The sequence below is a fragment of the Agelaius tricolor genome, unplaced genomic scaffold (genome assembly GCF_023055355.1).
Source record: "Agelaius tricolor isolate 1412-34295 unplaced genomic scaffold, bAgeTri1.0.p SCAF_6, whole genome shotgun sequence".
NCBI lineage: Eukaryota > Metazoa > Chordata > Aves > Passeriformes > Icteridae > Agelaius > Agelaius tricolor.
The window spans coordinates 49320156-49333191 of NW_027269266.1; the positions used below are offsets into that span (position 1 = coordinate 49320156).

The 13036-nt window shown below is 34.9% G+C and overlaps 1 long non-coding RNA gene across 2 annotated transcripts in view; it reads left to right on the forward strand.

Moving 5' to 3' along the window:
* LOC139591273 (uncharacterized) overlaps positions 1-13036 on the forward strand; it is a 232737-nt gene that overhangs the window by 91674 nt on the left and 128027 nt on the right. For both annotated transcript variants that reach the window (XR_011679594.1, XR_011679595.1), the window contains exon 2: positions 206-343. This is a non-coding gene — a long non-coding RNA (uncharacterized lncRNA). The remainder of the gene's footprint in view (positions 1-205; positions 344-13036) is intronic.

Consider the following 13036-nt stretch of genomic DNA (forward strand, 5'->3'; position numbering starts at 1 on the left):
ACAGAGAGGACTGCAAGAAAAGTGATTTCTCAGCAATTCCTTGAGATTTCTCCTTTCTTCTTAGACTATCCTAAGTACTTCCTCTTCACTTTTCAAGGCTGCCTTTTTGTTATACCAAAATATTTTCAAGGCAACCTGAATACTTCCCTGTGTTCTGAAAAAACACATTTCTGATGCTCCCATTATACTACTGTTTTATCACCAGAAACTGTGCTCATCTAACCCACTTTTGGAGTGGCAAACTCAGTGACACCATGCAGACTGATAAATCTGATGATCAATTTGGCTTTCTTCTGGAGCTGGCATCCTGCATAACATCACCCTTCATCTATGTACATCTGTGGTGAGTAATGACTCCAACACATGGGAACAGACTGTTACCTTCTGTCATATGGCAGAAGGCAAAATAATGATGATACTACATAAGGTTAATTTGAGCTGTGCTCAATACAGAATTCCTGCTTTATGTGTCTAGCGTAGCGCATTTAGAATCACGTATGTGAACGTGTGAGTGCCGTTCACATTCATTTTTCACTAACTGTGAAACTTAACTTGAAGGTGCTACACAGAAATGCTGAGGAAAATGATCATTTCCATCCATCTGAGAATCAGCCCCAGATTCAACTAAAAAGGTGTGAACTGTGTATCTTGATTTAAGGCTTGCTGCAATACTCACATGAGAAAAAATTAAGAATTTCACTGAATCCCAGATCTATAGCCTAATGCAAACTGATTTGCCACTACAAAGAGCCATCAGGTTCACTCTTCAAGATTTCATGTTCCCCTAATTTCTCCCCTCTTGTTGTTACATGCTAAAATGAATTCAAATGTAAATTAAAAGAGTGCATCAGTGACGTTTTGAAATTATGCCAAATATGAAGTAGCATAAATTTAACAGTTTTCATTAACACAAGAATATTCACTAAACATTTTTCTATATTAGGAGAAATATTCTGTACTATAAAATTAAATCCATTCTGGCAGTGACCCACAAATAACCTGTTTCTATAGTCCCTTTGCTATTCAGCTAGGCCTCCTGGTGGTGCAGAGCTGTCGTTCATTAATTTTACTGATTGCATAATGAGAAGAAGTCATGCAGCTTTGAATATTAAAAGCTGTAGGTCGATTAATCACCATTTTGAAAATAAAGAAAGATAAAAATATAAGGCAATGTGAAAACCAACAGGAAATTTGTATCTATTATAGGAGAAAGGGAAATTCACCTACTGATTCACGGAGTATCGTCTACTTGGCTCGGTAAGTGGGCTGAGAAAGGACAATAGTTTTTATTGGTCTTGAAAGACCATTTACAAACTGAGATATTTATCAATGCTGGAGCCAATGTCTACAGTTAAAATGAAGCACATTTTGAAAGATTGTCTGGTTACAAAAAATGCTTAAATCCTTGGAAGCAATCTCCTAATAGAGTACAATATTCAGACCTTCCACTAGACCTAGCCAATTATGCCACAGATTTCCTAATACTTTTATGTTTTCTGGACCATATACTAGGGAAAAACACAGTAATGTCCTCATTGTTCCAAAGCAGACAGCTGCACATTATAACATGGCACAGGTAATACTATTTATCTCAAACATCTACCACTACTCAGCTATTCAAATTTCTCATCACCTTCTCAACATGCTATCAGTAAATACCACTCAAATTCTTTTCCTTAGCATCTGAAAACTTCCACTTTTGGTTTTTATGACACCTGGAAGATACATGGATTATCTGGGTCTTCAAAGTCATTTCACAAGTGTTTCTCCACTCTGCACCTCATCCTTACCCAGGAGTATAAGGTCCTTGTAGCAACACAGGCTGAGAACAGCTGTGGTAGAGAGGCCCTGGGAGCCCCACACAGGCAGCTCACCACTCTTAAGTGTGAGTCAGCAGCATCCCCCAGCAGCAAAAATACCCAGCAAAATTGCACATCAACAGCAGCCTGGGTTTCACTGGAACAATCTTGATTATTCCCCTGCTCGTTAAATAAACACACAGATTAGACCACACACAGGTGGTCAAATGCAGGGACCTCCCAACACAAGGAAGGTGCTCACAAACTGGAGCAAGATCAGAAAATGGATCACAGGGTAACTGAAACTCCAGCATTTGCAGTACAAGGAGAAGCTGAGGGATCAGTGCTGGTTCAGCCTGAGGAACTTCCAAGCGGAAGCTCCAACTTGGAAGCCTTTGAGACCAAGTGATCCAGGGCAGAGCATGAAAAGGATTAAAGAAGAGAGTCTCAGAATGGTTAGGAAGAGACTATTTTCACCATATAACAGCCAAGCTTGATAATAGATGCCCAGATGTTTTTTGCAGACTCTGGACCCATTGTATCCTTTGAAATTTTCCAGAACTATGTCCTGAATAAATAAGAAGGATCAGCTAACATGATGTCGCAATCACAGACAAGCTCCTGTAAATAAAGCATTTCACTTAAATAGCTCTTAGTGAGCAGGTAGAGGTGCAGCAGTGACTTTGTCAGATTAAATACTTCAGTTAGTTGTAATAAAAATTAGTTTCAAACACAATATACACTATTGCAGTTATAGTAATAAACAATTCCCAAACTTGCATACTCTAGCTAGTAAACATCTTTATTTCATCTGGTTTTATTTCAGTAAGGGAATTGCCATCCTTAAATGCATTTGTCTCCCTCAAATATCTTTTGCAGAGGTATATTCAAACATAACAAGCATAAAAGAACTATGTAGGTGAATACATGCTGCTTTACAACTCTGCCTTTGTGGTTGTCCACCTCAATAATAGCTGTTGCCCAAGCATTGGTATTGCAATCCACTAGGAACTCTGACCTGGCTTTTCCTAATGCATTAGAAAAAAAAGATACTAACATTATAAAGCATACTTCAATGGAATTTATGTGAGGCATATGCAACCAAAAAATTCCTTTAGTTCAGAATGTTTACAACCTTCTTTTATCTTACTTGCAAGTGCATTTTAATCTCTGCAACATTTGGCTGTGTATATGTTCATGTGACTTGGAATCCATCTTAGTTAAATTCCCCTAAGTTTGAAAACAATTATAAGGAAGATACTGGAGATACACAGAGGGAAAACAATAACACATATTTTAATACTTGAAAAAATAGGCACATGAAGAACAATTTATAAGAGTTACAGATATGTTATTTGTAAATAACTTTGAATATTCAAGGCATAAACCTCAACTGAAATAAAAATGCTCTTCCATGGACACCAGGATTATCACAGAAAGGTCCAAAGCAGGAATTTTTCTAGAAAAGAAACATATTCATAATCCTAACTGTAATATAGGAACTTATAAAAGTGTGTATAATTCTTCCATTATAATTTAAGCTCTTTTAAAAATACTAACTTCAAGAACAGTTTGTGCTCAAAAAAGCATAAACAAAGAAACAAGTATTTTTGAAAATTGCAAAAAATTTCTCTGCACAACTGTTGATAGAAATATTGTCTCATGAAGAAATGCTTTTTTTTTCAAAGGAAAAACCTCTAGCCTGTCAAGTCTTAGATTTCATATCTTCCACCTTTTTTTTCCCTTTCTTTCTGCTGTTCCTAGTTGGGAATATGGTTGACAACATCCCATCCCACCTGTCTTTCATGCAGTTTTCATCCACTGTGCTCTAACACACCCATTTTTAAATAGTTGTAAGCAGATCAAAATCTGCACATTTCATGTCATGTGTTCATGCAAATTTTATGATTTCCTTTTGTACAGGTTTCCTGGCTTTAGTCAGCTTCCAAGGTTATTTTTTCTGATTTTGGCATATTCATACCTAACAGTATTTGTGTAGGGAAACTGTGCACGTCAAGGACCTTCCTTGATCTGTCCAGACTGTTGTACTCTTATCCAATATGAATCATGGAAAAAGCCCAAGAAGAGTAGAAGTCTAATAGAGAGTGAGTCCCAAATAAATTTACAGAAATTTTTAGGAGGTTCTTTTCCATTACTACTAGCATTAAATGCATCAGAAGTATTTCTCTGCTGAAACAATTCAGGAGGGTGCCACAACACTTTTAGAAAGCTATTTGATTTGTACACACCTCTGTGTTGTAGGGATATAAAATCAAATGTCTTCAGCATAGAGGCAGATAAATAATCAACTTCATCTGCTGCAATTAGAGCTCTTTATTCATGCAGCATAATTATATAGCCAACACCACACTGTGCAGAAGGCAATCACATGCCACTGTAAACAGAAACTATAAAGAATTTTATCTGACATTTTTCTGTTTATTTATTTTGCTTGCTTCTCTCTCCTTCCTTACTCTTATGGGAAATTTTGTCTGAATTAAATAGGATTTAAATATCATTGGCTGTGAGTTTAAAGCAACATATGTTTATATCTTCATCCAGCTAATTTATTTTTTTCTCTGCTTAACAACCCTGCCAAAGTTGTTCTTCTTCAAACTATAAATTAATTCAGACAATGATTGTTTCTAGTGAGATCTTCTGCTAATTCTGAAATATTCCAAAAGGCTACAAATTCAGACTAAAAAAATATCAATAAAAAAGCTTCAATTGTTTCTATACTATCTATATATTATCAAAGAGAAAAAAGGCTAAAAAAAATAGTTTGACTACGAATAAGGGAAAATGCTTTGAGATGTAGAGAAGGTTGCATCCACTTTACTGAGTCTTGAGATCTCACATCCTCAAACAATATAATGGGATGAGGTAATCTCCTGGTCAGCTTTAAACTTTCTGATTGTTGGGGTAAAGTGTAAAGACAAACACATCCTTTTCTTTGTACATATATAAAATGTAAATTTGGACAGGATGACCAGATATTGTGTTTTTCTGGCTCAGTTAAAGATTAGAGTTTCCATAACTTGAAAAGGTGCTTGGCCTTGGTATTTGCAAGAAAATCATACTTGGGCTAAACAAGTTAGCACAGCTAAATTATTTGAGTTGTATCAATGTAAAGCATCCTAAAGTCACTTCCTTACAATCTGTTTCTTTTGAGCTAGAAAGCCAGAGAGGACCACTATGATATATCATCAACTCACATTTGTTTGTAAATTTCTTTTCAGAAAAAAACCCCAGGGTTTTGTTTCTTTCCAGAGGCAATTTAAAATACTGACTCTGAAGCACTGCTGCTATTCTACTAGCTAGAAATATCTAGAATATTGATAATTGCTAAATCCAAGCAATATATTATTTAGTTTGGTTACTGAAGACTTGCAAAAGCCTTAAGTGAATTTCTTGGGAGTGCTATTCCATCCAGTCCAACTCATCTTTTATAAATATTCCAGGATGCCAGGTAATGAGGAGAGGTTACTATAACTGTGACTGTATCTTTTTCTTTTTTTTCACTTCTGCAACCTTCTGTTGATTGATTGAATTATGTAAATGTATAGACACACATCAGTTTGATTGTCCAAACAATTTTTTTAGCAGAAAGTAATTTCATTTAGTAATAACTACAGTCGTAGTGGAACGAGGAATAACAACTCAAGGGATTAAGTCCTTTTCTCCTCTAATAGAGAGGTTAAATGTTAACTGTTTACATGAAATACCTGAAAATGTACTTCCATTTTTCTGAGACAGCTGTCAACCCTAAAAAGAAGCAAAGGAAATACTGAACCCACTTCAAACAGGAAAGAAGGTTGTATTAAGTTTTAAAGATTTGAGCTACCCCTTTGCAGAATATGAACTTGCATTCAAAATATAAATTGCATTGCTGACGGGGAACACTAATTACTGGGAAAATTTTGATCTCTTTTTTTTTCCTGTTTTTTAAGTATTTAGGGTTTCCTACAGTGTTTCCATCATGTTTAGATTTTTCAGACAGATTAACAGTAAAATGATACATAAATTAATTTCTCTGTATCAAGTATCTTGTATATACACTAAGGGGGAAAATTTTCATTTCCAGGAGAAAAACTCTTTTTCTGATGGTTTTCTGTGGCTGATAACAATGTCTGTGCATTTCTCCAAATATGACTTTACTGTTTTTACTTCCTTTCACTTAGTGATTTTCCTTTCCATTTGCCCATCAGCCAAAGAACAGTATTCAGGAAAGGAAACCACCAGATTATCCTAATGAAAACCCTCCAGCAACCTGAACATATTTCTATGTGTTACTCTCATGAAGAGCAAGTGAAAAATGAAAAGTAGATCATTACAAGTAGATCAGTTAAGTTACTGAGGTTAAGAATACATACAGATCCAGTTCTGCCACTTATCTCCTGAACTTCTGTTAACCAGTCAAGTCACTTGAGTTCTCCATGCTTCAGCTGGCTTCACAATTAGGAATAATATTATTTTTCATCACCATTGGTGTGATCTCCTCGAAGGCTCTCTCCTCTCTCTGTAAGGTGCTTAGCATCATGAAGCTCAGCCTTTTGACATTAACAATAGTCCTCAGAACACTGAAAGTAACAGAGAACTCTTAAGAATTTAGATTTAAAAATTTAAAAAAAAATCTGTATTAGAAATATAATAATTAAATAGGAGTCCCTAGACCATAACATACCAAAGCCCATACATCCCATTCTCTCTAATATGTCAAGAAAAGTTTGTTGCCTGTCTGTCCAGTACTGATCATGAAAGTAAAATAATGTATTTCCTTGTCCTATAAGGTGAATTTCCAATTAAAATTCACCAGTGCAATCCCATTCAAAATAGATCTAATATAATTTGAAGTACATTAATTTGACTTGGTTACCTTTTTTGTTAATTAAACTGATGAGGCAATTTATTTGCTCATTCCAGACCTGACATTAAATGACATTTCATGTGACATCTGCTATTTTTATGTTAATTGAGTAACTTTTGATTTGTATATACCAGGTTGATTTGTGTAGTACATAAGTGTCAGGGAAAAAAAGTAATATCTGCAAATAATAAGTAATCTAAGTGATTTACAAGTAGAGTAACTAGCATTTTGAGCACAGGTGGCTGTTTATTTTTAGATTTCCCAAGGACTGTAGATGAACTGTCACTCCAAACTGCTATTTTTAATAGCATTTTGGAAATTAGAAATACAGAATGCAATGCTGGCTGTTTCTATATTAATGGCCCTTCTAAAAGTAGAATTTCTTTCCACTAGTAGTTCTCACAGAACTAGGCCAGTGCTTGAGATTAGAACCAGTCCTTGAGATTAAAAGATTGCTGATGATTTTTTTGTCTTTATGAGTAATTGATTTTTATGAAAGAATGACAGGCTTTAAGAGTTTACTCCTATGAGGCAAATATTTTAAACCACTCTTGCGTGGAGCATGTGGAAAATCCTGTATGGCATTTCAAACACTGCTAAGCACTGCAGAAATAAAAATACCATGATAGATGTAGCAGATACTTCCTTCAGTGTAAAATCTGGTATATCCATTATGCTTGGATAAGATTTTAATGGCATCCTTACTGGCAAAATAAGATTAATCAGTAGGTCTTTATTCTGTATTAGCAACTGAGGAGGAATTCCTCATTCTGGTTTAAATTTGCAAAGAAACCAAACAAACCCCAGGAATCAACTCTTCCCTTTCCCAGCTTTCATGAATGTGCTTTGTGTTTGTTTGTCAGCTGGGAATTCTGATATGATCTCTTTTATATGGTCTCTGTTTCAACAGTAAGGGAAAAGGTTTTTCTTATCTGAGACACCCTGGGAATTACCCCTGTTAACTTCTCTCAGGATTTTTTTGGTCATAGGCAAAATCTTCCTGTATCCATGTTTTCTTCCATGCAAAATCAGCTAAAACTTTGTAGTCATAAATAAGAACATACTGAAATCTCAGCTGAGATTACCCCTTTTCATAAAAGGATTTCATAAAATTTATGTAGGAACAAACTCCAGCAAACAACACCAGAAAAAAATCAAACCTAATCTAGTATTTTAACATAACAGTTTCTAAAATTATAAATTAAATTTAAAAATCTTTTAAATCTTACCTAGCATGAGAAAAAGATACACATATCATATCACTAATAATAGATCCCTGGTATCCCTGGGAAGCTGAAGTAAGTAAACTAGTACATATATAATATTCTTTATATCAATGCCATATTTTACTGGAGCTTTTGACTTTGATGTACACAGATTTGGAAGAGAGTGCCTTCAAGTGATTTAAGCATATTGTCTTTTCACTCTATTCCTTAAATGACTGCACTGAGGAAAGAGTCAGGATAGTTGGCCTTTGTGCAAATTAAGAATTAAACCTTCAGAGTGTAAAGACTTCTCTCTAAAGTATGCTGGATTCCAAACTAGTTTCCTGCAACTATTTTTGTATCCTAAATACTAAAAATGGTACATTTCAGTATCACTGAAATTCATTAATATTTTGCAAAGAGACCACAAAGAACAAGGTCCTGTGATTTCTGCCCAGCCAAAGGATGTTTTTTTAACAGGCATCTGGCAACAAAAAACACACACATTTACTATTCCCTTATTTCATTCCTGACTCTTTCCACCATGCCCTTCCAGTGTGGCTGTCCACTTGTCACAATGGAAGATCACAATGTAAAATTTGGACTGTAGGGAAAAGAAGTGATTGCAGTCAGTCTTTGATCCCATAAAAGCCTGCAGCACTGCTTTAAAGGAAAATCTAAACCTTAATTAGGCCAAGGAACAAACAGCAGCCATAGTAATACTTGGACATAAAAAGCCATGACAAGGAGTAAGTGGATGAGAAAAATATTTAAGATTGGCCTAGGGTAGCTAGCTTGTTGATATGAGTCTATGTAAGGAAACAGGACAAACAGGTTGCTAAGGACTTTGAATACAAGGAACAAAATTTGAAAAATACTGCAATTTGATATATGGAATTTCTGAAGCTTCTAAACAATTCAGTACTCCAAATTTTAATACTGTTTGGCATAAAAAAAGATAATGGTGCTGAATCAATTTGCAGAAGGATATACTTACAGGAGCACTTTCTCCCTTTTTTTTGGGAATGCTACAATCAGCAAAGGCATGCAAGGAATTCCAACACTGAAGGAGAGCCAAGTTGTTTTAGATTGTAGGAATGGTGTTGTGAGTATAGGAAACAAAACAAGGCACAAAGATGGCAGAGAAAAGAAACTGCTGACCAAACCATTTTTTTTTTCTTCACTCTGTCACATTGTAGGGTATCACTAGCTAGTTAAGAAACTAATTTCACTGCAGGTACTTCTTTTACTTAGCAGTACTTCACCATTGTTGATTTTAAGCCTGTTCAAGTAAAAATTTTCCTTCCCACAAAAAAAATTAGAAAATGCTGACATAAATATCAGTACAATATCAACCAATTAATAAAAATTTAAGAGCAATTCTCTCCTAGAGAAAAAGCAGAGTTCTAGGGTCATGCAATTACAGCACTTACATTTTGTCCTGGCGAAGCTGTTTGATGCATTTTCAAACATGTTTTAACATACCTTTGAAAGTTGTTTGGGTTCAGGGTTTTTTTAATCTGATGCTCAGGAGCTGGTTTTGACAAACAGAAAAAGTAAAAAGCCCAATAATGGAAGTGAAGGGATAGGTATGGAGCTTGAGGCTGGTTTGTCTTTTCAGTCACAGAAAGGTTATGTGATATGACCTTCATCATGTTCATCTTTCCTCCCTTCCCATTCTACCTGATCAGTCCTCTTTCTCTCTTCAGCTGTTATCTAGTCCAGTATGTCTGTTTCACCATGCTAATAACTCAACTTTTCTATGAATTTCATATTTGGCCATGAGTGGACTCCATTTATTCTCAGACATTTCTTCCTGTTACTCTCATGGAGTGAAACATGCAGTATCAATGCAAACAGAAAATGATTCTTTCTTGTCTCTATTTTCCATCAATTTCTACATCTGGCTCATAGCTCCTTTCCTCCTGGCCCTTTTGCCCATTTTCTCCTCCACAAAGAGTTATTTGATCTTATTTCTAGTCCTGAATTCACCACAATCATTTGCGTCTACCAATAACAATACCATGTTATTCTACTAAATGTTTTGAATTAAAATACTGAGACCAGATTAATTTGCTCCATGAAATTTGCTACATCAATTTATTTTTTAAGCTGTAATACACTGCTTTCCAATTTGAAACTGGTCTCCAACATTTCAGTATCTTTTTCTGACACTTTGGTTTGCTATACAGAAATATGATCTTCTAGGAAGTACAGAAAACTCATGAGTTATTTGATTCCCAGTTTCTCTCCTTTTCCCATTCTTCTCAAACTCCTTTAATTTAATTACAGAAACATTTCTCTTATCAGCTTTATGAGCTGACTCATTCTTGGTTTATTTGTTCTTACTCTTTTCTTTCTCTCTCTTTATACAGAACATATGGGCCTTACTTAAAATCCTTCTTAGAACTTCTGCCTCTCGAGAGTGCTTAATGTATTACAATTGACATGCTTACTGATCAGCCCAAACTTTTTATTGATTGATTGATTGACCTTTTTTATTCATAATTTTTATGTTATTTTTAAATCTTGTTTAGAAGCTACAAGAATACATCAGAAAGCAAGATGTAAGTACTGAGAGCTTCAAGACACATTTGCATCCTTAATTAGTTTGAGCATCCATGGGACACAGTTGTGCCTACTCATGTTGGCAAGTCCCCTGGCACTGCTTACATAACACATATCAGCTCCATCTGAGTGCCCCCTTTGAAAACATTGCTATAGATCCAACATCATATTTTAAGTAGCCTTAAAACTAAGCATAAACATAAGCAAAACCATAAGCAACTACACATTTTAACTGCACAAGAACCATTGAAAACCAATAGGATTTATAGAGCTTAAACTGCAAAATAGTTTGGAAAATTCTTATCAGAACAGAAACATCATGAACAGTTGCAATTTCCAATATTAAAACTTCACCTAGCATGCTCTGTGAACACCCAGCTGATGCAATGCTCTGCCTCTTAAAGTACAATAAGAGCATGTCTCTATCAATAACATCACCCAACACTAATCATACAGTGATCAGGGATTTTCTGAACACACACATGTAGCTCGGAGAGCAGAGTTTTAATTTACCATACTCCTTGTTATTGCACTTCCAATCTTTTCCTAAATAGACTGCCAAACACTAATGAGAATATCTCACTATTTGGCACCAGGTACAACAGACCATTAGACATTGGACTGAGGAATCCAAATTTAGTGCTTTTGTTCATCAAAGCATAAATTAAGGTTGCATTCCTACCAAGACTTCTGAAGTAGAAGACTAGCAAAACTGTTCTGATTGACTGAGAATTTAATTTTCCAAAAATTGTTGCATGACCTCTAGTTCCCTCAGATTTTCAAACAATATTTTCCATTACTTAATCATATATGTGAACAACTTTTTTTTCCAATCCCAAGATTGTCTTGTTTCTGGTTGCAGCTTGCTGTACTTGGGGGTAGAAGAAACACTTCCACCATACTTGGAAAGATTGAAGTGGTTAGCAAATGTGTAACTACTTTCTGGATTGGCTTCAGTATCACATCCATAAAATCAATCAACCATCTGGCATTGAGTACTGTGCCAAACCACTAAGCTCCACACTCTCCTTGTAGGCTTGTCATTATCCTTCTAGCTATTCAATCTTAAAACGAGAGGTGGAAATCTTTGTACAGAAAGAGATTTGTGTACAGCAGAGCATCTAAATGACTCAAGCTGATGAAAAGTGGAAGATTAACCTTTTATTGATGTATGTGTAAAATAAGACTCTTCCCTGATCACTTTAATTATTTATATGTACAAAGCAAGTGAATCTATTGCACCACTCTGATCTATTCAAGACTTCTTTTAAAGACAAGACACACAGCAGTCAAAGACCTGAACAAATGAATACAGCTTTGAATATGCCTCTGCTTTGACTGTGTAGTTAGACCAGAAAGTGCCTAAAAGTCCTTTAGAGTATTCTGTTTTTTTCCTTATTATAATTCTTACTCTGTAGTACACTACTTAGGTTTTGCACAAGCAAATATTAACACAAAAAGCCAAACAAAAGAAATTTTTATCAAGAGAGATAAGATTTTTCAACAGTGTAGGGAAAGAGAATATCTTGCAGTATAACTGCTTACTTCATGGCTCAAATTTCACCTTTGTACTTTTGCCATCATAATTGAGTAAATGCCTAAGGATTACACGCAAGGAATTAATATTATTATTATAGCTACCTCTTAAACACAAAGTATCTGCTTCATTTTTGAGAAGAATATGAATTCAAATAATGAAGATAATCTAACATTAATGATTTACAGGAAGTGGATTCAGAATTCATATCTGTAAAGCCAGCTGTTGATAAGACATCTCTATAGGGATCCTTGGCTTTCAAGTTTGCTCTTGTACACATAAAAAAATCCATCTTCATACTACACTCTGAGGCTTGTGAGGATAATTTCAGTAGGATTCATCAGGATGCAAAATTAGATTTTAAAATATATTGATGCAACTTTGTGATTGATATAATTATTTCACAGAATCAGAACTCTCTCTTATATTCACCAAAAAATATATAAGCTATAACAGCTTATATATAACAGCTATAAGTAGCTGTTATTGTCTCATATAAGAGCAACTTGTCTTAAACTTTATATAAGACCTGAACCTTGAAACTCTGTAGAAGACCTGATGCTATTATTGAACTTATTTGAAATCTTAACTGAAATAACAGTTCCTGCTGTTCCTCAGTTCTTAAGATATTAAAATAATGCACAGCTCCATGGATCTCATTCAGATTTAGCAATCAATAGCAGCATGTCTTTGTAAAAACAATTAGCATATCTGCACCTGATTCCTTCTTTTACTTTTTAGTGTAGGACAAACTACTGCCAGATTTTTTCCTCCATCTCCATATTTTGCTGAAAGACAAGAGAGGCAACATAGGATTTAATGAGAATGAATATACTGTAATATTTCTAGAGCTTCAAATCTCTGAACAGATTTTTACTTAAGTAGTAATGCTGAATTTTGACATTTCTTCATATTTTAAACATTCAAAGAATTCTAGTGAAATGACAACTGTAGTGAACATAATTTAAATTCGTTGACAAGCTATTATGTTTAAGGTTACAAAAATAGCCACAGGGGTCTTGGCTTTCTGTGGACAAGCATTTCAATAATAGATGGAATT